The sequence below is a fragment of the Octodon degus genome, unplaced genomic scaffold, assembly GCF_000260255.1.
Source record: "Octodon degus isolate 3935 unplaced genomic scaffold, OctDeg1.0 scaffold00204, whole genome shotgun sequence".
Taxonomy (NCBI): domain Eukaryota; kingdom Metazoa; phylum Chordata; class Mammalia; order Rodentia; family Octodontidae; genus Octodon; species Octodon degus.
The window spans coordinates 675,157-687,553 of NW_004524780.1; the positions used below are offsets into that span (position 1 = coordinate 675,157).

General features: G+C 45.3%; 1 protein-coding gene and 1 pseudogene across 1 annotated transcript in view; both read right to left on the bottom strand.

The window, feature by feature from the left end:
- Window positions 1-12,397, bottom strand: part of Sntg2 (syntrophin gamma 2) — a 115,283-nt gene that overhangs the window by 70,871 nt on the left and 32,015 nt on the right. The gene's annotated exons all lie outside the window — the stretch shown is intronic.
- Window positions 11,904-12,231, bottom strand: LOC101572902 (annotated as a pseudogene).

A 12,397-nucleotide genomic window follows, 5' to 3' on the forward strand; every position in this document is an offset into this window, starting at 1 on the left:
ATGCTTGCCTGGCAAGCACAAGGTCCTGAGTTCAATTTCTGGTACCAAAAAAAAAAAAAAAAGAAAGAAAGAAAGAAAAAATAAATCAACAACAAACATTGGAAAAGCTGCAGAGAAAAAGTAACCCTTCTTCACTGCTGGTGGGAATGCGGACTAGTACAACCATTATGGAAATCATATGGAGACTCTTCAAAAAACTAGGTCTGGAAATCCCTTTCAATCCCTTCTGGGAATTTTCCTGGAAGATCTGAAAACATCATATCATAGTGATATATGTGTGCCTATATTTATAGCAGCACCATTTGTAATAGCTGAATCTGGAAAACAACCAAAATGCCCGTCACTTGAGGAATGAAGGAAAAAGACGTGGTGTTTTTATACAATGGAATATTACTCAGCTATAAAGAAAAATAAACTCAAAGCCTTCATATATAAGTGGATGCAACTTGAAGATATACTCATAAGTGAAATAAACCAGACCCACATGTGTAAATATTGTATTGTCCAGTGTATTGTCTAATGTAAGGACTCAAAAGGAGAAATAAAAATTGAAAGATATGATACAATTAAATAGAAAGCAAGAACTTAAAGATTAAACAATGAAGAGAGAACAAAGAGAAAAGTTAGGAAATATGGCAAGGGCAAAACCATACATTTATATAAATAAGCTGGTTAAGGCAAGGGTCCTAAGAATGTTCATCAAGTTCTTGAAAACAGCAGTTAATGGGCAGAATCCTCACCCTGACTAACAATGTATGCTGATATCTGAGAACTGAGGAACTGCATGTTAGCAATGTGTAACACTAAAACCATGCTTGAAATACCCATTATTTTGGTTTTCTAAATGTGTACTGCTTCTAATGTCATATTGATTATTCCTATCATCTCTTTAAAGTAAATGTTTGTAAAAAAAAAAGGGAAAAAAAAAAAAAAAAAAAAAAAAAAAAAAAATGTCATAGGACTGTCCTGCTACAATGCTGTATATGGTTTGATTTCTAAATTTCTGTGTAAAAATGTGTAATTTATTTTTTTCACATTCTGTAGGGATATAAAGTTTAGAATATCTATGGTGGTTGGAAAATAGCAGTTCCATGTTATGTGTAAGGTGTTTGATGTATAGACAGATAGTGATGGTAAGCCAAATTACCTCTGTTACAGGGCAATAATATCATTAAGCTTCTCTTCTGGGTGTTTAACAACTAAAGTTTAGAGACCAAAAATTAGAGAAATAGAGGGGATATAAGGATAGCCAATATTTTGGCCCTAGCCCTTCAAGGTCAGTAAGGACTCAGGACATAAGAGAACCTCTGCTGTGACATCCTATAACTCAGTGGTGTGCCAAATTTACTGATCAAGGAGATTATGGAGTCACAGAGGAAAATGATTGATGATGTAGAGTGTGCCTAAGGAGAGTCACCTAGAGAGAAAAATTCTCTCAGGCTTTCACAGAGAGCAAAATGGTCAAGCAATGGCTGTGACTCATCCAGATACCTGACACTGACAAAAGACCCACAAAGTGCTGTACATGGTTCCAGGGTAAGTCCTGAGGAGATTTGACTGATCTTGTCAGATAGCAAAAGTTACACTTTTGAGTTATATAGGTCTTGCTTTACCTTGGTTTTAACCATCCAGCAGAAAAGTGTAACCACAATACACAAAAGTAAAGCTATATTAATATGCTGAGCTGTAAAAGGCTCACATCAACAACTTCTGACAATTGGCAGTTGTGCTGGCTATAACCCACTACTATTATGGACTACTGGCTATATTGGGTTATTTTGCTGAATTGAAGTACCTACAATCTTTGGTCTGGCATCAAGTATGAAAAAATCCTTTAAAGACTTCTCTAAATACAGCTTCTCTAACAACAATGGAACATCCATCTCTAACAAAACAAAACAAAAAAAAAGGGGGATATAAATAAAGGACCATGGGTTTTTTTGTCTGTGTGTGTGAAAAAAAAATATATATATATTATATATATGATATAAATGTATATATATTATATAAATATGATAGGATAGATATACAGCTACTTTCTCTTAGTTCATTGAGAGGAAAGGTTTGTACTAACATTGCTTAGACAAGATATCATGTCTCCATCTTGTGCTCTGGATAACTACTAGGAAGACAATAATATGCAATGTATTAATTATTGAAACTGTCACACTAACCTGTCTTGAAACTGTTTCATTGTTATTTTATCTTTTTGCTCATTAAATTGAAAAAATATATAATATAGTGACCACTGTTAATTAGCTATCCCTGTTGTGAAAATCTGTAACATATGTATTGTTGTATGCTACCTTGTGTCTGTCATTTTTTCTATTCGTTTTTGCTTTTGTTTTCACTCTTCATATTAAAATAAAATAAAAATACTGAGGCAGAAACACTAACTCTGCTAGAAGTGAGAATAAGTAGAACTCTTGAGGACAGTAGTATAGGCAAAGAACTAACCTGCAATGGCACAGAACTACTGTAAAGAATTAACTGGGGATCTCAGCTTATTAAAAAGCATTTGCACAGCACTGCTGGTGGGAGTGCAGACTGGTGCTGTCACTGTAGAAACCAGTGTGGAGATTCCTCAAATAACTAAGACTGGAGAATTCATGTGACCCAGCTATTTTCTTTGTTGCTATTTTTCTGAAAGAATTAAAGACATCATATCACAGCAATATGCAGACCCATGTTTATCATGGCGGAGTTTATAAGAGTGAAATCTTCGCAAGAGTCCAAATGTCCACCAACCTATGAATGGATAAAGATGTGATATTTTTATATAATGGAATATTACTTAGCCATAAAGCATAAGCTTGAGACACTTCCAGCTAACGGGATGCACCTTGAGACCATACTCTTGGGTGAAATAAATCAGGGATGTATAAATAGCACATAGTTTCTCTGGTGTGAGAAATCAAAAATGCAAGCAGAGACCAATATGCATAAAAGACAGATATTGGAAAGTGGGAAGAAAATGTTCAAATGAGAAAGGGAACAAGGGGAGGGGGAGGAAGAGGTAAGGAAAAAAGAGAATAGAAGGAAAAAATGGCAACAACACTTTTGTAAATAAGGAGGCAAAGAGGAGTTGAAGAGAAGGGATGGAATGGGGGAAAAGAAGAAACAAAAAATATCATGTACAGGCAAAAATTTCTCATGGTGGAAGTTATCATATATATCTAAAACATATCAATAAAAAAGAAGAAAAAAAGGAAGGAAAGAAGCAAGAGGATCCAGAGCTAGTGCAGAAAGTGGCAAGGATGGCGGTGTGAGGGGGTAATCCAAAGGGGACTCAGGGCAGTGTGTCTTAACTGTACTAAGTTTAAAACACAGAATTCACCTCATGTTCACATGTCCAATCACCTGCTGTGACTTTGCCCACGTGTGAAGCATGTGGAAGAGCTGCCCATCTGACAAAGCGCCCCTCTGCCCAGCCACACCTGCCCCCTGCAGCCAAGGTCATCTTGAGTATCTATCTTGATCTATCTCACAGCACTGCAGGAAGGGTGACCGCCTCCTGGAGACCACATCTCAGTTCCTCAGAGACTCCTGGGAGTCCCATGAGGCCTTTTCCCTCAGTTCTGAGTCACACTGTCCATCACCACCAGGGTACCAGGCCAGCATCTCCCTGTACCCACTCGTCACCCCAGTCCTCCCATCACGCTCAAGTGGGACCCCCAGTCCACCTGTCCCGAAGTTCTCCTGGCCTCACCTGATCATCACCAAGTCCTGCTCACTCCCTCCTTGTGAGGCTGGCCCGACACCCCCATGCGCACACTGACTCCATGCTGTTCTCAACAGCCCCCTCTGTCACTTACAGCTTCCTCTGCCCCACTGTCAACATGGCAGTGAATGCTGGCTCCTCTCTACCAACTTGTCCACCCACGTTCATGATCACTGCCCCCGTCTGTCTCCTCGTGGCATCTAGGCCCTGTTCGTCCATCCCCATCTCACCACTGCACCTCCCCTCTCACAGTCTGACTTGGAGGGTCAGGACCTGCTCAGGTTCCTCTTCCATCTTCGTGTCCTCTGACAGAGCTCACCCAGCATGGTGACTCCCAATTCCCACCCTGTCCAAGTTTACACCTCCAGGTTGGATTTTTTGTTGTGTTTTGTGTCTGGCTGTCCCTTCTCCCCCCCCCCAAAAAAAGCCTCATGCACTCATAAGGGGGTGGGATTTTCAGAGGAGGCCAAATCTAGAGTTTGTGTTCCTGGTTCAATGCTGGATTAAGGGTGTGAGTACTCCACACACACTAGCGCCCGGTAGCCTGCATACAATGTAAGGGACAGAAAGAAGCTTGTCCCTTCTCCCTTGCCCCTTGTGGCTTTTGCTGTCTTTTGTCACAGCAATGAGAAAAGTAACACAGCTCTCCAAAGCCCCAAGTGTGGGCTCATGGCTGCCCCCGTCACTCCCAGGCAGCACCAGGCCCGCAGCTTCTTCTTGCCACAATCTCTGCTCGGCTCAGGTGCAGCTGCTCATGGGCCCTGAGGGAGCTCAGCTCGCTCCCAACCACACAGACCCAGGCTACCTGCTGCAGCCTCCTGGTGCAAGACACCACCCTCCCTGCCTGGATAAATAAATGCCAAGCCCTGAGCCTCCCCGCTTCCCCAGAGTCCCAAACAAGGGCACTGTGATCTTCCTCCTCACACAGCCTGCGCCGGTCACTTCTCTGCCTAGACCCTTCCTTACATGCCCCAGAGAGTGACCGGGAAGGTCCTGGCATGGTCCGCAAGTCCCCGCCTTCCTCCCGGCAGCTCCAGTAACCTGCACTCTGGCAGCGCCCACCCCACCCCTGCCAATGTTCACTTAGAAAACTCCCCCAGCCTTCAGTCCTGTGGTATGAGTTGACCGCGGCAGTCGTCCTCCGAGGGCCCCCTCATCCCACAGCTCTGACCCAGTGTGGGGCCCTGCAGCCCAGCCACGAGGTCAGAGGAAATAACCCCTCCGAGGCTCCTGCTGACACCAACTGCACGCTTGGAGTTCCCAACTCTCAAGAGTCCATGATTTGCTGGAAGAACGGATTGGCAGGGAAAAGCAGGGACATCGCTGGGGACAGGACTCCGGCTGGGAATTGCCAAAGGAAGAAGGGAGACCAGCGGGGGAGTCCACCATCGCTGTACGCAGACCCAATCAGAAAAGAGCTATTCTCAGTCCTTTATTGGAATCTGGTGCTATTCACAGGGCCAATCAGAAGACGGGCTTTTAATCCCTTATTTGCATATGGGCACAGCCAATCAAAAGACACTATTCCTGATCCTTCATTTACATACAGCAAGTCAAACAAGCTTCAATAAGACAGTGTATATACATGGCTGTCTTGATTAATTCTCTCTCCTTGTTGAAATACTCTACACTCAAAACTATGGAAGGAAAGGTTTATTTAGCAAATAGTTTGTGCAGGTTTCAGTCCATAATCATTTAGCTCCAAAGCAGGATGACAAGGCACAGGAGCAACACTTCAAAGCAGAAGCCCAACAGAAAGAAAGAACAAAATCGGGGTGGGAGAGCAAGCCTCTTTTTCTCCCTTATGCCGTATGCAGGCTGCCCAGCCAAAGCCATCTCCCGCCGTCTGCCACACAGGCACAGGATGCTTACAAAGGCCTTCTCCCTGACGCTTAGTTAATCTTCAAGACACGGTGAATCAAACCTACCAATAGCAACACCAAACCAGAGTTTAATAGGATGGCTTTCCTGATGTCTCACTTGCATGACAGTGAGAGCCCAGCAATCTGGGATGCAGAAGATCCTTTCGCCGTCATTCTTGGCCTCCCTGTGGGTCTGCCCATGGGATGCTCTTGCTTAGTGGTGCGAGGCTCGCTGCCACCCTCAATAAACGCACACCCTCGGTGTGTTTTCTGTGTCTCATTGAGTTCTTTGTGGTGGACACGAAGAACCTGCAAAGCAGCCCCTCAGGACTTCATCAGGAACACAAGGAGAGGGGCTTCTGTGTGCTCTGAATGTGTCCCACCCCAGAATGGAGTGTAATGTGTGGGGACTGGCCACCCAGGAAACTGACCCAACCTCCACATCCTGGGCGCCACCAGCCTCATCCTCAAGGCTGGCAACTGATGTACAGGTTCTGGAGTCGAGGGCCACCACGTACTCCTGTCATGCTGGATGACCTGAGAACCTAAGATCACGTCCCAGAGACCTGGAGAAGGCAAGGCCTCCCTTGTAACTCAGTATCCACTCCACACCTCTCCAGTCCCCTGCAATAGCACGATCCAGCCACACCCCAGCCAGGCTCTAAGCCCAGCTCACCTGACTCTGCACTCAAGCTGTTGTCACCCGCTGGCAACGCAGTCCTCCGCCCAGTGTGTCCTTCCTCACTGCCTGTCACTCTGCACTGGACTGCGAGCTCCAGAGGGCCATGACCATCACCGTGGCTACTCCTGCATCCCTGGTGCTTGGAACAGGGCTCAGAATGCAGGAAAGGAGCCGTCAACACAAAATCCCATTGCCTGATTGCACAAAAGGGCAGGGGGAAAGCGATTGGTGGGAGGCATGCCCCGCCTGGGCCCCAACTCTGGCGAAGTGCTTTTCACGACCTAAAATGTAACAGGAAAATATGGCAAATTCTACAGTCCCAAGGGCAGGGCACTTCTTTGTGGGTCTTGACTATGGAGCGAATGTGCTGAGCTCAGGAGTCTCCTGAGAGGCGACAGTGTTGTGTCCTTCCAGAAACCAGTTCTGGTGCACAAAAGACCTGGGAATAGGCCCTTGCTCCCTACCCCCTGCTTTGCTGAATACAGGGAATAAATTGAGCTCATAAGCCTGTGCTCCCTCTCTTGAAAGTGGGGCTAATGTGAAACGGTCATGTAATACTAACACCACAAAGTACGCCAGAAGCTCTGCTAAGACGCTCGTGAGAATGACGCCACTGATGCCTCCCCAAAAGCAAAGGAGCAAAGTGCCCACAAAATTCCTCCTTTTCCAGAGGAGTAAATCAAGGCTTCGAGAAGCTTCCTGACAAGGGCATCTGAACTGGAGCTTCCAGCCACTTGTGCAGAGTGCTAAGTTTCACAACTGCGTGATCTGGCCTCCCTATCAAACCATAAACATGAAGTAACTGTACCAAAGATGTGCTCAACACCATCTGGCAAGCCCCCCCCCCCCGCCCCGGCTGGCACATGGAGAGTCCCACGTGAGGTCCTGGTTGCCACTTGACTCCATCCTTTTGGCTCCCGGACACTGGCTGGCTCCACCACTTACCTGACCCTGTCTATCCCACAGCAGGCTCCAGACGGCACCTGGCTGTACCTCCACAGGTGCCCCCTACACAACCTGTACTGGGCCACCACAGCCGGTGGGAACAACAGCCAGTGCAGGCCTGACTTCCCAATTCCAGGGGAGGAGGGAGGAACCCAGAGCTTAGACAGAGCTTAGAGCTGGGGTGCCATGAACCCCTTTTCTGTAGTCTCAGTGATGGCTTTTTCTAGTGCCATATAATCAGTACCAACTGCTGTAGACCAGGATCTCAGTGTGACTCTAATTCCCATCCACACCGGTCAGATGATCTTCGGAATTATAAGAGAAGGTAATGATTTTTTTTCTCTGATAGGAAAAGAAGCTCTGGCTATCCTACTAAGCATCTGTATTGATACACTGTGAAGTAACACAATCCCATGCAGAGGTGGCTCTCTATGGCATTACTTCCATGTTAGGGAACTTAACACTGTCCAAAATATTGAACTGAAGCTCAAATCATTGATATGTTGTTTGTGAGTGGATCTAACCAGGGCTTTCTCTCCGTAAACCTTTTACAGCACACGCCTCTAGGCTCTTAGGATCTAAAGACACCGGTAGGTACTCAAAGGGTGTTATTACAAATCCTGTCTTTTTACATGCACGTTTTGATCTGGTCTTTGGCCTAGAACCCTAGAACCTTCAGCCCTAGAAAACACTGGCATTTTCCTGCCTCCATCACTCCTGCGATGGCAAAGATGCAGTGAGATTCCCAGCACTGAAGCCACGCAACACTGGTAGTGAAACTCATGTTTAATTACTATAAACACAGCCAGCTGGCACACCTTACTTAGAGATGAAGTCTCCCTGTTAGAGTCCTGTGCTGAGCACTTCCTTAGTACTTGCAGCAAGTAATTTGTGGTATGAGCCAGTGTCAGCCAGTTTTTGTTATACGGTTTGGAGCTAAAACCTAGTGGAAGATGAATGGGTAAAAGTAGCAATATAAAACACCTATAAAAATTAGAATAACTGACTCTAATTTGTATGTATTTCTGATTTTTCTTCCCAGCCCCACTGTACACTGGGCAGGGGCTGTACCCCTGAGCTATAGCTCTGGCCCTCCTAGTCCACATTGGGAAGGTCTGCTAAAGCCCACCTGGGCTCTTGATGTTGTCTCCTGAGTCTGCTCCTGGAAACTGCTGAGGGCAACTCTTCTACCTGTGGTGTAACTTCCCCTCGCTTTCTCTGACTCAGGTTCTCCAACTGTAAGGAACAAGGAGGCTGAGGATGTCAGGGAAGTTCCCCAGAGCACCAGGCTTTCCCCATGTGGGCTCTGCACCGCCATGGTCCAAGCCGAGAGGACAGCATACTTGCACCCGGCACGGTGGGCTAAGCGCCTCCTTGTGTTCAACCCTCCTCACCAGCTACCCCTGAAACATCAAGGAGGTCCAGCAGAGCAAGGCTCAGGGGAGAAAGTCCTGTTCCTCTAAAATAACAGTCACGACTTTCAAAGAACAGTATTTATGGGTTTTATGGCGGCAGTCAGTACTGCGACAAGCGTCAACCATCCGCTGGGATCCACACGCCGTGTCAAAAGCTTTAATATCTGTTTTAGCAATACAGAGACAGAAGGCCAAATGTCAAGTGTTTTTAGTAATTGCTAGTCATAGTGATTGACTGGGAGTAAGACAAAATTATGTCCATTTGATGTTAGAATAAAATCATTACAGTGCAACTTATCGAGTGGCCACTATAAAAGGCACTTAATACGCATAATCCCTCTTAATTGTTAGTATAACCTGTAAACTGTCTTCTTGAGATAGCTGGAAACACCAAGTCCAACAGAAGTTGTGAAGGCCAGACATCGCATTTGTGGCCGTGCAGGGACTGAAAACCAGCGCTCGTCCAAAGCAGGACTTTCTTCCTGCACCGGGTTTGACAAGTAGTGCAAAACATGGAGGGGCGGGATTGGCTCAGTGGGATAAGCGCTTCCCTGGCAAGCGCAAGGGCCTGAGTTCAATCCCTGGTTCCACCAAAAAAAAAAAAAAAGTTAACAGTGTCTCGGTCACTTTCTGGGGGCCTGCCCCTTAGCTCAGTTCTGTAAGTGGCTGCTTGAACAAAGTAGTCGGGCTCAGGTTGCTGTGGTTCGATCCCCACAACTCAAGCCAGCCAAACCTGCCCTGAAGGCATTCGGAGCAAAAAAAAAAAAAAAAAATCCTTATTCCAAAACATCACTACTTTTCAAATTCAAGGCACAAAAGGAAACAGGAACACAACCAACTAAAACACGTGGGACGCAGCCAAAGCAATTCTGAGAGAGAAAAGGTGTCTATCATGAAAAAAGAAGCAAACTCCCAAAGAAACAGCCCAAGACTATACCTCAAGGAACTACGAAAAGAAGAAAGAAAATAAACCCAAAGCTTGCAGAAGGGAGGGAAAAATAAAGAGTAGACAAAGAATAAATCAAGAGAGAACAGAAAACGCATAGAAAAATCAATTGGGCTAGAAGGCAGTTCTTTTGGAAAAAGAAAATCAACAAACCCCCACCTAAACTAACCAAGAAGAAAGGAAGATTGGGATAAATAAAATAAGACACAAAACTAGAGGAGTTATGAAATGCCTCAGATATAAAATGGAACGTAAGGGATTATTATGAGCAACAAACGTGCCCGCAAATGGAGTAACCTGAAGAAAGTAAACTCCTAGAACAATACAATTTACCCAAGAGTGGATCAGGCAGAAAGGTAAAGCCTGAAAGGAATAACAGAAGAACTGAAGCAGTAGTTAAAACCTTCCCAACAAAGAAAAGCCCAGGGCCAGATGGCTTCACTGCAGAATTCTACCAAGTATTCAAAGAAGAACTGATGCCAATACTCTCTGCAAACTCCTTCACGGGACAATGCCAAAGGCACACTACTGAAGCAATTTAAGGCAGGCATCACTTGCTCACATAAAGCAAAGAGACCCCTAGAACAGAAAGCACAGATAGGATCTCTGAGGAACACTGCATCACGGCCGAGGGAGATACGTCCCTGGTTTAGCATGCAAGTCGGGCTTAATGTCTATATCCAACTGGAGAGACGCCCGTTCTTCAGAAACAGATCAAAGAGATTACAGATCACAGAGCAGAGCATACGTGAGGCAGCAGTGCAGAGGGCCACGTAGCAGCCACAGGAAATGAGCAAAGAGCAGCACAGGAGATCACCTTTGCTTCGAAGTTAAGCAACGTGCTCCCAAATTACCACAGAGCAGTGGGGCATATTGCAATGATAAACAGAAACATCAAAATGACATCCAGGGTTTGGAGGCAGATTTATTTACAACTGACACTGATCAAGATCGTTCCCAAAATATCAGGCCCTGGTCTCTGGAGGTCTAGGGCTTATAAAGGATAAGCAAGCAGGAAGTACCGAGACAGTGTGGCTTGTCATCTGGGGAGTGATTCTTACCATGTGATCACAATGACCAGTTGTTTCTAAGAAATAAAACTAGCAGGCACTGTAACCAGAACTGTCACCTGGTTGAGGGTAGGGAGCTTCTGTTGTAGTATCACAGTGGGAACCAGACTATATTTGGATCAGATAATGAATGTACAGCTTTTAACACTCAGAGAGCACAGCCAGAACAGTATTTTAGAGAACATTCACAGCTTGAAGTGTGTTGGTATTCACCCATGCCACCACACACCATTTTGGTTAGTGACAGGTCACACACATCAAAGTAGTCCCCAGAGACTGGGTCATCCAAAATGTGGTAGCCTTCTGGGTTTGTGCAGACACAGTCTAAGTTGGCCTCGTAGCGACAAAGTCACCTAACAGGGCATTTCACAGATGTCGCCTCTGTGATGAGGTGATTCTTGCCTGTAAAAATAAATCTGCTTGAGAAGAATGACTTAATCCCAGAGAACACAGCACATAGACCAAGTATCTGTGCTTTTTTTTTTCTTTGTAGTACTGGGAATTAAACCTAGGTTCTTGTGCATGCAAGTGTATGGATCCATTGGTCTTACTGCAAATGGTTCTACCCGGGGAGACACGATGGCAGGAATGAGAAAGACCAAAAGACAAAAGCTGGGCGAGGTGGTTGCTAGTCTACCTGATGGGCAAGACTAACTCAATGCACAACAAACAATCCTTTATTTATACTTTTGCAAAATTTGTAACACATGACAGAAGGTGGCCTAGCAACTAATAGCTGGCCTGACCCAGACAGGATGTTTTCCTCAGGACTGAGGTAGCTTGTTTGCTTTAGGCACTGAGGCCCAGTCCCACCTATACACATTTGATCAATTTCCTAGCTTCCTGTGGCTCCCAACAGATCCCCCTTTTTCATGTTGTTTTGTCAGAGATGAGTGTTTCATTGCAATTAGAGACGCTGTATTTGGAGATGCCTTTTTTTTAATTTGAATAATTAATTCTAACAAAAGTATGGAAAATTAATCATTTCAAAGAATAGCATTTCCCACTTGCAGAATTCAGTTTTTAGCACCTTGAAAAAGAAACACAGAGTTAAGACACGTGGCCCTACAGGCTCCAGAGCTACCCACAGAGACTAAGGGTGTGTGGCTCACTCACAGCACAGTCATTTGGTTTATTTCTTTACATATTGAGAGTGCCACAAAACATAATAGAGGAAGAAGGCGTCATTGACTTCACGGTTGGTGGTTAGAAGATGGGATAGAAATGCTGAGACAGACAAGCTCACATGCTTGCTCCAGCGGTCAGAGGGACAGCCGGAAGGTGCTAACGATGCAGTACGTGGTCTTGTTCTCCCACCGCATGGTTCAGTCCCATCCGTATTGCTGTCCCAGAAGCAGGAACTCACCGTGTGTAGCCCAGCTCCATGCTTCTGCATGACTACACAGGTCACGATGTACTTAAGTGGCTTTCCCAGCTTGGTGAGCTGGCTTAGCGTCTGCTCTACTACACTGGTGGTCCACTGATTGGCTCTGCTGTGCTGGTAATGGCGCTCTCTATGGCCTCTTTTACAATTTCGCTCACTTCATCAACAACAAAAGCAGTCTCCTCGGAACTCTAGTAGTCTTCCATCTTTGCTCCCGCAAGTCATCTCTCTGTATTTGGAGAAATCTTTAAAGGACCTTTTTACACTTGATGCCACACTGTAGGTACTTGAATTCAGCAATATAACCCTACATAGTCTGATAGTCCAGAACAGTAGTAAGTCATCAGCACAGCTGGTAATTGTCAGAAGTTG